This window comes from Oncorhynchus kisutch, linkage group LG3 (genome assembly GCF_002021735.2).
Source record: "Oncorhynchus kisutch isolate 150728-3 linkage group LG3, Okis_V2, whole genome shotgun sequence".
NCBI classification, from domain to species: domain Eukaryota; kingdom Metazoa; phylum Chordata; class Actinopteri; order Salmoniformes; family Salmonidae; genus Oncorhynchus; species Oncorhynchus kisutch.
In genome coordinates, this window is record NC_034176.2 from 55,847,560 (window position 1) to 55,862,592 (window position 15,033).

At 42.0% G+C, this 15,033-nt stretch overlaps 1 protein-coding gene across 5 annotated transcripts in view; it reads right to left on the reverse strand.

Annotated features, from left to right (window-relative positions):
* Positions 1 to 13,888, reverse strand: part of LOC109885270 (protein kinase C and casein kinase II substrate protein 3-like) — a 29,371-nt gene extending 15,483 nt beyond the window's left edge. The window contains exons 1-3 of one of the 5 annotated variants that reach the window (XM_020477121.2): positions 13,483 to 13,886; positions 10,026 to 10,200; positions 7,923 to 8,041 (exon numbers count right to left, since the gene is read on the reverse strand). The gene's annotated coding sequence lies outside the window, so the exon portion shown is untranslated. Of the gene's footprint in view, positions 1 to 7,922; positions 8,042 to 8,135; positions 8,736 to 10,020; positions 10,201 to 13,078; positions 13,192 to 13,482 lie in introns of those variants that run through there. The other 4 variants (XM_031808774.1, XM_031808770.1, XM_020477114.2 and 1 more) reach the window with 4 other exon arrangements.
* Positions 13,889 to 15,033: the final 1,145 nt, after the last annotated feature.

Genomic DNA, 15,033 nt, shown 5'->3' on the forward strand with positions numbered 1-15,033 from the left:
TTGTTGGATGCCACCTTCCTAACATGTAAGTCCGGCAAATTTCTGCCCTGCTAGAGATGCCCGGTCAACAGCTGTTATTGTGAAGTGAAAACGTCTTGGAGCAACAATGGCTCAGCCGTTGTAGGCCATACAAGCTCACAGAACGGGACCATCGAGTGCTGAAGAGCGATTGCAACTCACTAGAGTTCCAAACTCCCTCTGGAAGCAACATCAGTACAATAACTGTTCGTCAAGAGCTTCGTGAAATGGGTTTCCGTGGCCGAGCAGCCGCACACAACCCTAAGATCACCATGGAGCAGTGCCAAGCGTCGGCTGGAGTGGTGTCAAGCTGTGATGTCCAATGGCGGCAAGCTTGACTCTGGAGCAATGGAAACACGTTCTCCGGAGTAATGAATCACGCTACACCATCTGGAATCTGGGTTAGGCGGATGCCAGGATGACACTATGCATTAACCTCTAAGCTAGGGGGCAGTATTTTGATGTTTGGATGAGCAACGTGCCCAAAGTAAACTGCCTATTTCTCAGGCCCAGAAGCTAGAATATGCATATAATTGGCAGATTAGGATAGAAAACTCCAAAGTTTCCAAAAATGTCAAAATAATGTCTGACTATAACATAACTGATATTGCAGGTGAAAACTTGAGGAAAATCCATTCAGGAAGTGCTGTTTTTCTGAAACTACTCTTTTCCATTGCAAGCCTATCCTCCATATAAGGGATATCAACCCGATTCCTTTCCCTATGGCTTCCACAAGGTGTGTAGAGGCTTTAGACAGTTTCAGGCTTTTATTCTGAAAAATGAGCGAGAAAGATCACATCGCGTCAGTGGATAGCCAGATGTCCTCAGATTTGTGCATGCACGCGCTCACCTGGAGCAAGACCTTTTCTTTCTCTCTTCTATTGAAAAGGTTACCGTACGGTTGAAATATTATTGATTGATTATTGTAAAAACCTGAGGATTGATTATGAAAAACGTTTGACATGTTTCTACGAACTTTACGGATACTATTTGGAATTTGTCTGCCCATCGTGACTGCACGAGCCTGTGGATTTCTTAACAAAACATGCCAACCAAATGGAGGTTTTTGGATATAAAAGAGAATCTTATCGAACAAAAAAACATTGATTGTGTAACTGGGAGTCTTGTGAGTGCAAAAATATGAAGATCAAAGGTAAGCGATAAATGTTATTGTTTTTTACTTTCGTGACCAATCTACTTTGCTGCTAGCTGTTGTAATGTCTGCTGAAAGCTGTCCTCACATAATCGCATGGTTTGCTTTCACCGTAAAGCCTTCTTGAAATCTGACACACCAGGTGGATTAACAACAAGTTAAGCTATGTTTTGGTATGTTGCACCTGTCATTTCATGAAAATTCAATATTTTTTGTAATTTAATTTGAATTTGGCGCTCTGCAATTCACCGGGTGTCGACGAAAATGATCCCACTAAAGGGATCTGTGCGCCAAGGAAGGTGGGATTAACTGTAAGGTTTGGTGGAGGAATAATGGTCTTGGCCTGTTTCACAGTTCAGGCTCCTTAGTTCCAGTGAAGGAAAATCTTAATGCTACAGTATTAATTAGATTCTAGAGAATTCTGTGCTTTCAACTTCGTGGCTGGCCCTTTCCTGTTTAAGCATGACAATGCCCCAGTGCACAAAGCGAGATAGGTGGAAGAACAAGACTGGCCTGCACAGAGCCCTGACCTCAACACCATCGAACACATTTGGGCTGAATTGGAATGGTCGACAGAGCCAGGCCTAACAGCTCAAAATCACATGCTCTTGGCTGAATTGGTCCCCACAGCAATGATCCAACATCTAGTGGAAAGCCTTGCCAGAAGAGTAGAGGACCAACTCCATATTAATGCCTATTATTTTGGAATGAAGTGTTCGACGAGCATGTGTCCACATACTTTTGGTCATGTAGTGGACATATGCTACACCATTATTCTTAGAATTCTAACAAGTAACGGACCTACAAATATGATAGACATCAAATGGTTCCATCCACATTTAACATGCGTATAAAGTCATATTGTACATACAAAGTAATAGCGACAGCTTAAGTTAACAGTGGTGAAAGCGCAAGGTGATGAGCTTGGTGCGGCTTTCCAATAAATAGAGGGCATATTATTTTAGTGACATGATCGTTCATGCCTGACTGAAATAAAAGCAGTCTCGCTCTTATCCATAATAATCGCATCAGTAGACTAGCCAACCGGCACTGTATCTGCAAAGCTGATGAAGGAGCCAAGATCAGAGCAGGCACATTTCCTATTTCAACTATTGCGTTGTGACAAAACAACAACAAAAATCGGTAGAGTTGAAAATGCAATGGGAACACAGGGAACTAGATTTTTATTCGGTACATGAAAACTGATGTGAAAAAGTACATTGTGCGCGCTTTGTCAGCACTCACTGATTTTAAGCCGCAACAAGTCCATTCTGTAGAAACATACCACTGGTGGGAAAATACACTTTCTTTATGCGGATTCTAGAATACTCGCATGAGGAATGGCACAATTGAATGGAAATCGAGCTACTGTTAAACAGAAAATGTTACACAATATTTCCTTAAAATACCCTTGGTGAGAATTACCAGACCTCAGTCAGACAGAGTTAGTGTGACATAGCTTTTAATGTGATAAGCTGCTTGTTTACATTCACACAGGACTGATATTAACAGCTCATGGATGGACTGCTTGGGATGAAGAGGCAGAGAAGAGGCTCATTTTGCGGGAGACAGTTCCGACATTCAATATCCCTCAACTTTCTGCTGGCTATGAGGGGTGGGGCGGTGCTGTCAGGCAGCAGAATGTATCCTAGCAGGAGAGGCATTTTCCACAAACATGCCAAAACAGGAGCATCTATGAGAGGCTCACTTCAGCAAGGCCTGCTAATTGAAAAGTTAATTTCTCTGACCCATCTCGAGAGTGGAAAAAGTTGGCTGGTGTGGGGATGCAGCATGACAAAGGTGATTGAAGCCCAGGGTAAAGTAATGTAAGCCCTGAACCATGGGGGAAAACTAGCAGCTCGTAGGGCGGGTAAAGGAGGGGTCAAACACCACTAATCTCCAGTCAATGACCAGCTGACGGCATAAGTAAGACATATCAGCAGCTTGAATATCTAGGTCACATTGGATTCAACATACGGATACAGATTTAGTCTCTGGAGGGGCCAGAGGCTCAGATTCAATAGATACTAAATGTCATGTTTTTATACAGATGCCATAAATGTATGGAATCTAGGGATATTAGTGTCCTTTAACAGAACATGAGGGTGAAAATCGAACAGATGGCTTTGCCATACTGATATTTAAATCACAAGGATAAGAGCACAAATAAATTCAAGGCAGAGCATGCACTTAGAGTACACACAATTCACACTACAGAATATTAAGTCTGTAAACATGACAGGCAGCAGAATCATACCTATGACATCTGGATCTCATTGCATGTAGCCTTTACTCAGAGATTACATGCTTAATCTGTAGCATTTGTTGAAACCTATAAAATACCAATTTTTAAAATGTAGTATTGAAAAACAAGCCCAAAAATAGATTGAATTTCAGAAATTCCACTAGGTCCTTGCCTGACTGTGCCTTTTCTATTCAATGTATATTGTCTAACAAAAACTTTTAAAGCACCATGAATAGTTTTCCTAAACGCTGTGGAAAACAAAGTACATGACAAGCATTAAGGAAGACCCCTGACACTTGAAAGCACATAACCACCATAAGTGTGAGCAGAGCAACAAACTTCAACACAGGCCCAGAGGCTACAGACCATGTGCTGCAGGCCTTCATTTGGACAACATCCCTGTGTCAGAGGATGTTGACGTTCCACCGGTCACCGACTTTGTTTAGGCAGTATGCTCAGCTCATCCAGATCACTTAGCAGAACTGGAATGTGTCTGTTTAAATCTCTGGGAGATGAAATCCTCAGCGGGGGCATGGCTGACAGAAGACAGCAGATCCTGTGTAGCAGTCAGAGGGATTTGGGTCAAAGACTGCTGAACCCTTCAGGGAAAAAGGGCACTAGTTGTCTCAAGTCAGAGATGGAAACAAGTATTTGTGGGCCAGTAGGCCAAGGACTGAACAGCATAGAGGGAAACTGGATACCAAATGGCAGCACATTCAGAAGCCATTATGGGAGATTTCACCCCTCCGCCCCCCTCAGATGTGGCTTTAAGAACAACTCGTAGCATGTGGAACTGGTTTACCTACATTGCTTAGAGACAAACATTCCAGCTAGATTAATAAAATGACAAAACCTAGAAACACTACCTGGAGATATTAAGTTATACATCTCTCCTCAGGATGTTATCCATGCTGACAGAGTAAGAAACTGAACATTGGCTCCTGTTCCCTCCAAAATTGGTTCAGATTAAAAGGAGAAGCCAAGAGCTCATAAACCACAATGGAAACTTGTAGTCATTATACGGGCAGCATGTGCAGCTATGGGGGAGGGGGGCAATGTATATTGTCCGGTGGCGATTTTTATGAATTGTTCAGCAGTCTAATGGCTTGGGGGTAGAAACTGTTGAGGAGCCTTTTTTTTTGGTCCTAGACTTGCGCTCCGGTACCGCTTTGCTGTGTGGTATCAGAGAAAACAGTCTATAACTTGGGTGACTAGAGTCTGACAAATTTATGAGCTTTCATCTGACACCACCAATTATATAGGTCCCAGATGGCAGGAAGCTTGGCCCCAGTGATGTACTGGGGCGTTCGGCTACCCTCTGTAGCGCCTTACGGTCAGATGCCAAGCAGTTGCCATACCAGGCAGTGATGCAACCAGGATGCTCTCAATGGTGCAGCTGTAGAACCTTTTGAGGATCTGAGGACCCATGCCAAATCTTTTCAGGCTCCTGAGGGGGAATAGGTTTTGTTGTGCCCTCTTCACGACTGTCTTGGTGTGCTTGGACCATGTTAGTTTGTTGGTGATGTTGACACCAAGGAACTTGAAGCTCTTCACCCGCTCCACTACAGCCCTGATGATGTTAATGGGGGCCTGTTCGGCCCGCCTTTTCCTGTAGTCCACGATCAGCTCCTTTGTCTTTCTCACATTGAGGGAGAGGTTGTTGTCCTAACACCACACTGACAGTTCTCTGAACTCCTCCCTATAAGCGGTTTCATTGTGGTCAGTGATCAGGCCTACCACTGTTGTGTTGTCAGCTAACTTAATGGTGTTGTTGTCGTGTTTGGCCACGCAGTCGTGGGTGAACAGGGAATACAGGAAGAGACTAAGTGCACACCCCTGAGGGGCACCAGTGTTGAGGATCAGCTTTGCAGATGTTGTTACCTACCCTTACTACCTAGGGGCGGGCCCGTCAGGATGTCCAGGATCCAGTTGCAGAGGGAGGTGTTTAGTCCCAAAGTTCTTAGCTTGGTGATGAGCTTTAAGGGCACTAGTGTTGAACGCTGAGCTGTAGCCGATAAACAGCAATCTCACATTGGTGTTACTTTTGTCCAGGTGAGAAAGGATGGTGTGGAGTGCGATTGAGATTGCATCATCTTTGGATCTGTTGGGGCGGTATGCGAATTGGAGTGTGTCTATGGTGTCCGGAAGAATGCTGCTTATGTGAGCCATGCGCAGCCTTTCAAAGCACTTCACAGCTACCGCGTGAGTGGGCACAGGGACTATGGTGGTCTGCTTAAAACATGTAGGTATTACAGACTCGGTCAGGGAGAGGTTGAAAATGTCAGTGAAGTCACTTGCCAGTTGGTCAGCGCATGCTTTGAGTACACGTCCTGGTAATCTATCTGGCCCCGCGGCTTTGTGAATGTTGACCTGTTTAAAAGGTTTTGTACACATCGGGTACCGAGAGCGTTATCACACAGTCATCCAGGACAGCTGGTGGTCTCGTGCATGCTTCAGTGTTGCTTGCCTCAATGCGAGCATAAGAGGCATTTAGCTCGTCTGGTAGGCTTGCGTCACTGGGCAGCTCGCATCTGGGTTTCCCTTCATAGCCCTTAATAGATACAATCTTAATCCTGTATTGACGCTTTGCTTGTTTGGTGGTTCGTCTGAGGGCATAGCGGGATTTCTTATAAGCGTCCGGATTTGTCTCCCATCCTTGAAAGTGGGAGCAAAAGCATTTAGCGCGATGCGGATGTTGCTTGTAATCCATGGCTTCTGGTTGGGATATGAACGTACAGTCACTGTGGGGACCACGCCATTGATGCCCTTATTGATTAAGTAGATGACTGAGGTGGTGTATTCCTCAATGCCATTGGATGTGTCCCGGAACATATTCCAGTCTGTGCTAGCAAAAAAGTACTGTAGTGTAGCATCCACGTCATCTGACCACTTCTGTATTGAGCGAGTCACCGGTACTTCCGGCTATAGTTTTTGCTTGTAAGCAGGAATCAGGAGGATAGAATTGTGGTGAGATTTTCCAGATGGAGGGCAGGGGAGAACTTTGTATGCATCTGTGTGTGGAGTAAAGATGGACTAAGAATGTTTTCCCCCCCTGGTTGCACATGTGACATGTTGGTAAAAATTTCCTGCATTAAAGTCCTCAGCCACTAAGAGCGCCGTTTCTGGGTGAGCATTTTCTTCTTTGCGCATGGCCTTATAGAGTTGGCTGAGAGCAGTCTTAGTGCCAGCATCGCTTTATGGTGGTAAATAGACAGCCATGAATAATACTGATGAAAACTCTTGGCAGATAGTGTGGTCGACAGAATACCTCATGGTAAGCTACCTCAAAACTTCATTAATATTAGACATCGCTCCAGCTGTTATTGACAAAAAGACACTCCCACCCCTCGTCTTACCAGAGGTAGCGTCTCTGTTCTGCCGATGCATGGAAAATCCCGCCAGCTCTATTGTCAATTTCTTCGTTCAGCCACGTCTCGGTGAACCATAAAATGTTACACTTTAATGGCCCATTGGTCATATAATCTTAATATGTACCAAGAAAGAAGAATGGAAGGCATTGGGAGTTTACTTGCTCGCCTCCGGCTTCTCAGAAGGACCCCCGATCTGCGTCCCCTTTTCCGGCATCTTTTCTTCACGCAAAAGGCGTGGATCTGGGCCTGTTCCAGTGAAAGCCGGATATCATTCTAGTCAGACTCATTAAAGGAAAAACGTTTCTTCCATTCCGCAGTGGGTAATCACTTTTCTGATGTCCAGAGGTTATTTTCAGTCATAAGAGACTGTAGTAGCAACATTATGTACACAATAAATTTAAAAAATAAGTTACACAAAAAAAGAAATTGCACAATTGGTTGGGAGAATGTAAAACATCAGCCATGTTCTTCGGTGCCATCTTCTCGAATACTTATGTAAATAAGGTAATTCAGTTTGTCAATTTAAATACAATTTCAAAAAACTTTCACTTTGTCATTATGGGGTATTGATGAGGGAAATGTGTTATTTAATACATTTTAGAATAAGGCTGTAACGTAACAAAATGTGGAAAAGTCAAGGGGTCTGAATACTTTCCGAATGCACAACTCCTAAATATAGATCATTCCTGCACTGAAGAACACAAGGTGATAATCCCAGTGTTTCACAAACCAAAGCAAACAATTGTTGCTACAGCAATACGACAATAAAAGAGCAAAGGAAATACTTGTGCTGAATACTATTGAAGCCTTAAAATGTATGGCATATAAGAACTCAGAATATTACTCATTGATTGCTATCGATAGTGACTGAGTAACACTTTAGGTGAAAAGCTTCACACATTCTAATTATTGGATTAAGAGGCCAGGCATTCTTGTGTGAATCATGGTAGAGGTGAAGATTAACTGAGGGAGATGACATAAACCTCATAGCAATGGGGAAACAGCCCATCCCCAAAAGGTCAGACAGACTACCCAATAATATTCAGTCAGACAAATACAGCACAGAGGAAAAAAATTAAATATAAAAATGCATTATCCACAAATTACATAAGAGTGGAACCCGAAGAGGACTTACCCAAGATTAAATTAATTGAGATGGGATGAGGTCAAAGATGAGGTCCCTGTTGAGGAACTTGGCTTTCTGTGGCACTGGAAGAGAGGTCCCTGTTGAGGAACTTGGCTTTCTCTGTGGCACTGGAAGAGAGGGGTAGAGTGTGAGAACTGAGGATAACAGGGAGAAATCAAGTATAGAGGAGCACAGCATGAGCAGTGGAGGAGAACCACTCACGATCAGAGCATGACTGAGGCTGGCAGTCAGATGGTTATAATAAGTCCTGGCTCCAAAAGGTGGCAGATTCTGAATTAGAGAGTGAAATGCCACACAGAAGCATTGGAAAACCAATCATGGGTGTGCTGGAAAACTATGCAGTGTGGTGGTCTTGGAAGAGACTACAGGTTGACCGATTATGATTTTTCAACGCCAATACCGATTATTGGAGGACCAAAAAAAGCCGATACTGATTCAATCGGATGATTTAAAAAAAAAATGTATTTGTAATAATGACAATTACAACAATACTGAATGAACACTTATTTTAAAGTAATATAATACAATCAAATCAATTTAGCCTCAAAGAAAATGAAACATGTTGAATTTGGTTTAAATAATGCAAAAACAAAGTGTTTGAGAAGAAAGTAAAAGTGCAGTATGTGCCATGTAAAAAAGCTAACGTTTAAGTTCCTTGCTCAGGACATGAACACATGAAAGCTGGTTGTTCCTTTTAACATGAGTCTTCAATATTCCCAGGTAAGACGTTTTAGGTTGTCGTTATTATAGGAAAATCTCTCTATACCATTTGTATTTCATATACCTTTGACTATTGGATGTTCTTATAGGCACTTTAGTATTGCCAGTGTAACAGTATAGCTTCCGTCCCTCTCCTCGCTCCTCCCTGGGCTCGAACCAGCAACACAAAAGCAACCATCGAAGCAGCATTACCCATGCAGAGCAAGGGGAACAACTACTAGAACACTCAGAGCGAGTTAAGTCACCGATTGAAGCGCTATTAGCGCACACACCGCTAACTAGCTAGCCATTTCACATCGGTTACACCAGCCTAATCTCGGGAGTTGATAGGCTTGTAGTCATAAACTGCGCAATGCTTGAAGCATTGTGAAGAAATGCTGGCAAACGCACTTAAAGTGCAGTTTGAATGAATGCTTACGAGCCTGCTGGTGCCTACCACCGCTCAGTCAGACTGCTATATCAAATCATAAACTTAGTTATAACATAATAAAACACAGAAATACGAGCCGTAGGTCATTAATATGGTCGAATCCGGAAACTATCATCTCGAAAACAAAACATTTATTCTTTCAGTGAAATACGGAACCGTTCCGTATTTTATCTCACGGGTGGCATCCATAAGTCTAAATATTCATGTTAAATTGGACAACCTTCAACCTTGTCATAATTATGTAAAATTCTGGCAAATTAGTTTGCAACGAGCCAGGTGGCCAAAACTGTTGCATATACCCTGACTCTGCGTGCAAATGCAAGAGAAGTGAAACTAGTTTAATATTGCCTGCTAACATGAATTTATTTTCACTAAATATGCAGGTTTAAAAATATATACTTCTGTGTATTGATTTTAAGAAAGGCATTGATGTTTATGGTTAGGTACATTCGTGCAACGATTATGCTTTTTTCGCAAATGCGCTTTTGTTAAATCATTCCCCGTTTGACGAAGTTGGCTGTCTTTGTTAGGAAGAAAGTCTTCACAGTTTGCAACGAGCCAGGCAGCCCAAACTGCTGCATATACCCCAACTCTGCTGCACAGAATGCAAGAGAAGTGACAATTTCCCTAGTTAAAAGAAATTCATGTTAGCAGGCAATATTAACTAAATATGCGGGTGTAAAAATATATATTTGTGTATTGATTTTAAGAAAGGCGTTGATGTTTATGGTTAGGTACAAATTGGTGCAACGACAGTGTTAAATCACCAGTTTGGCGAAGTAGGCTATGATTCAATGATAAATTAACAGGCACTGCATCGATTATATGCAATGCAGGACAAGCTAGATAAACTAGTAATATCAACCATGTGTAGTTAATTAGTGATTATGTTAAGATTGATTGTTTTTATAAGATAAGTTTAATTCTAGCTCGCACCTTACCTTGGCTCCTTGTTGCACTCGCATAACAGGTAGTCAAGCCTGCCACGCAGTCTCCTCATGGAGTGCAATGAGCGTCCAAAAATGCCGAATTAAATCGGCCTTTCCGATGAATCGGTCAACCTCTAAAAGAGACCCTCCAACTACGGAAGGTCAGGATCACATCTAAAATAACCTGCTAGGAATCAAAGAGAAGAAATCCGTTTGGAACTTCAGCCCCAATATTTTGTTACCAACCCTGGGTTGGGGGGCTGAGACAAGGTTACTTACAGTCACGGTCAAATATATTGGCACTTTAAAATGTAGCAGAATGTTCGGTTCTCTTTTCAAAACTGGATGAACGGCTATTTTTACCCTGTACGCACCTGCAACTTACCCGAGGTGAGAAATTATACAAATGAGAATCACTTGCTTTCAACCAAATGGACTTTGAATAATTTTGTCCAAGCCTTCATTTTGTTTTTTAAAAATTACATTCTAGTTAACAATCTTAAAATGTCATTACATTTTGTCTTTTGCAGTTGGAAATCAAACGAATACACCAAACACTCAATTTCAACCAGGGGTTAGATTTTTTTTTAAAGAACTGATGGCAGTAGTAACTACTGTAGCTACCTAGCCGGATAAAATATGTATCTAGCCAGCAAGCAACAATAAAGGGATTGCATAACTAGCTACACACAAAAAAAAATCTAAATATTAACTAGCTGGCTAGCATGAGGCCAGCAAACACATTCCTCACACACAAGGAACGTATTTCTGCCAAAGTTGTAAAGAAAAGGTGCCTCTCGGTCTCAAAACAAGTTTTCTGGAGACTTGTGGGACGAGTGCTGATGACGTCACCCACTGAATGCAATTTTTGGTAGCCGGATTCCGCCCAGACACAGGAGAAATCCGCACACAATGCATCCCTGACCACCTTCTGAAGTGGTCAACCAGATCTACACAAAAATACGGCCAAAGCAATCTTCGTACTCTGATAGCAGAAGTCGCATTTAAGTATCAAGTGTAGACATGACCAAAGAAACTGAAGGCAGGTGACAGCCCCCATGGCATTTTAGACATTCCTTCACTACATAAGGCTAACATTAATCATGCTTCTCTCACTAGCTGTAGCATATGGCCGCTTCCCAGAACTGAGACATCCTCCCTGTCAACAAACTGCATTTCCTCCACCTAAATTAAAGCATTCCATGTATCCATACATTGATAACAAGTTACTTTGAGTTGATAGACATGTTTGGGGCACGCAAACAGGGATCCAACCACTAAAATTGTTTTGCACTCAAGGATGCTAACACTAAACCAAACCCGCATGTTGAGTGTCTGACCCTTCGGTTGACCTAGGTAGCCCGTCATGGGGTAAATTAGTACATTGGTTGAACTAGCCCATCCCTTTGAATTGAGAGGTCCAGAGGACACGTCACTGAAGCACATGGCTTGAGTGATCAGGCATGTCAGTCATTGACACTGACGACTGAAGTCATGGATTATTTCAATGAGAGACCTGGCTTAATTACATAAGCAGTCCAATGCTGACAAAAGGCAGGCTAATGGATATCAGGGTTCAGTCCTGGGGGGTAAGTTCTCTTGTCCTAGCACTATACAGCTGATTCAAATAACCAACTCATTATCAAGCTTTGATTATTTTAAATTGGCTGTGTAGTAGTGGGGGGGGGGGGGGGGGCAGTGGTGCAAAGTTTTCTCCACTGTCACCAACCAACCACAGGTATGTTTACATAATTGATTCATTGTTTAAAAGATTAAAGAATATTTAGTGGCTGGTCGATTGCAGTTGCATACGCAATAATATAACTAAAAACGCCACCTCAAGTCTACAGCCAAACATCCAGAATTCAAGCCCAATGGTTTGCATTTCTGCAAATCTTCCATGGAGCACCTACCCCAGTAAAAGGATATACTGTTTGGCCACAGCACAGCTCCATGTACCCTACCCTAGAGGGCCTTAGTGAACCTCAAATCCCAGTGTTGGTAATGAGAAACAAAGACAGGTTGTGGAACAAACATATGTCCAATAACTACATAGAACAAAGGAATAAAAACAGTGTAGTCTGCTCTGTGCTAAAATCTCTGGCGGTGTCAATAATCAATACAGGTTGTCTTCAACAACAATGAAAAAAATAAAAGAAACAGCAGTACTGAGGCCCTCAAGGACTGGTGTTGAATATCTCTGTACTTCAGATTCCCTCTTACAATCCTTGAAACTAATGGAGGAAGAAGTTTAAAGCAATGTCAACGTACAGAGAGCCGTTAGTACTGGCCTACACACAACAAGCCTAAGGAAAGGCCGACTGTTTCAGCTACTTGCAGACGGACTGAATCTCCCATTTCTAAACCACAGATCTCATAGAGCTGGCATTGAGAAAATCCTGCACTCCAGGCTCAAGATAGTATAACAGCAGGAAGGGTTATTTAAGCAACGAGAAAGCTTGGCAGCAAGTGTGAGACCACCAGAGGCTACATTATAAACACACAAGAGTCTAATGCAGTGTGCCTTAATGGCATTGTCTCAAGGTGGTGTCACACATTAACATAGTGTACCATGTCCAGGCCATTGTTTTCAAAACCAGTCCTTAGAGAATGGCTGTGTGTCCCAGGAGAAGCATATAGGCTACACTGCAATAAATGAGACTAGAAAAAGATCCAAGTCTGTTGCATAAACAAAGCAGGTTTTGTTGAACAATAACCAGCTAAAGTATCAGACTAAGCAAGATATTGTGTACCAACTTCTTGCTTAGTCTAAGTATGCTAGGATCAGGCATATCAGTGATCATGCTTAATGGTTCTGAAAATCTATATTTCTATGAAATTACACATGCTTTTAAAAAGGGTGGGGTTGTTCTCATATTACAACAGAGCAATGCATCTTCATTTGGAGGTTGCCCAATCTATCCTGTGTATTGGCAGTTCTGCTCACAACACAACTAATAGCCATATTGTTGAGCTATTGAAAAAGATTGACAGACAAAGCAATTGCTCAGTTGGCCTACACAACGTTAATTAATCTCAAATTCACTTTACACTCTTACACAAACCTTGAATGTTCGCCAAATAGCTTGCAGTCGAATAGCAGTAGCCTAATAGATGATATCCATTGAAGAGGTGTATAGCCTACAGTAGCCCAAGGATAAATGTATTGTTCCACCGCCTTAAATACACATTTACAAAGGGTATTTAAAATCACATGTGAATCCAAACACAATTTAATAATATACCAGGAGTTAGTCACTCAACATAAATCACCATGCACGTTTGATCTTACATTCATGGAGTCCTAGTTACGCCTATGGTTAAGCCTACCCTGGCTGATATCTAGGTCATTATCGACACAATGTAACTCCTGCTCACCGCAACAACAGAACAGACGCAAACAAGTCGAATTGTTACAAAATTGTAACCATATCGTGTCTACTTTGTTTCTAACCAGTTTGCGACCTACCTGTTGCAGCTTCAAATCCCTCGTCTCTCGACGAGTTTACCAACGCCGGAGCGAAAACTCCCAAAGCAATCCCTTGACCAAACCAAGTGCATCAACAATTTCGCTTAAGAACTTTCCCGAAGACAGCGAAGGCCATCGTAGATACCACTCTGCCATTGCAACGAAGATATAATTATTATATTTCCTGCCCCTTCAAATTCACGAGGTAGGCCTAATATCATCGGCGGTAAATTGGTTAAAATGTACTTTAGTCAGAAACAGTGCAACAAAAGCCCCCAAACGTGTGCTATCTAACGGTAAGGAAGGTACAAAGGCAATCCTCCCGGTTGTTCTGGAGAGGTCTCCAACGCTGTGTAATCAGATGTTGTGGCGAACCACAATATCCATTCATCCAATTACAGGCCTTAACCCTTTACTGACTAGAGGCGAGTCTCTAAATTCACAGTGATAATTATGATCAGGCCATGTGAATCAAACCTTTTTCATTAATTATCACTCAACACATGGGCTACAACTCTACGTGACATAACATAATTGTCTGTGGAATTAATAGATTTATTTGAATTATGCCAAACACTTGTTGCTTGGTCCACTGCCTTATTCAAATACTTGTGAACAGCACCATCTCTAGGTCATCAGGTAAATCACACAATATTAATCGTTCGTCTGGTTCCTGTTGAAAGTAGCCTACTGTAGCCAAATGACAATACTTTTTTCAATACAATCATCTTCAACAAACCACGGCTAATAGTGTGAGATGATTTGAGGTTGGATGTGATCAATGAGTAAGGAAAAACAAATAGATATTGACCTAAACTGTAGGCTACATACAATATAACTATTATTTGACCTCACTCTTGGAAATCTGCTGAAGCGCGCTGTTGTATGTTCCTCTCTTCTGACATAATGTTTAATTCACCCTGAGGGACTTTGAGGAGTCATTAAGGTATTACATGCTGGTATCTTTGGCTGTAGTGATAAATAATGTTAGAGCAGAGAGACTGTTCTAGAAACACCACGCCCACAGCTCTCAATCTGACAGATCTGCTCACCAGTTGACCTACTATAGCCTACAGATGCTGGGGGACATTAAAAGGCACAATCAACCATGTGTCTCTCATATAACTTCTCAGAAATAATAACTTTTATCAGATGGATCTGAGAAGTTATATGAGAGACACATGGTTGGTGGGTCTTCAAGGTCCCCGAGCAACTGTAGGGTAATGAAGAAAAATAGGAAGCCACAACAGTGGTTGTTCTACGAGAAGAAAGCTGAACTGTTCTGTGATTAAGGTTTTTTATATACACTGAATAAAAATATGAAACTCAACATGTAAAGTGGTGGTCCCATGTTTCATGAGCTGAAATAAAAGATCCCAGAAATGTTCCATATGCCCAAAATGCTTATTTCTCTCAAATGATTTAGCACAAATGTGAATGAGTAGGTGTGTCAACTTCTGACAGGTACTAATATATATATATATATATATACTGATCAAAAAAATAAAGGGAACACTTAAACAACACAATGTAACTCCAAGTCAATCACAT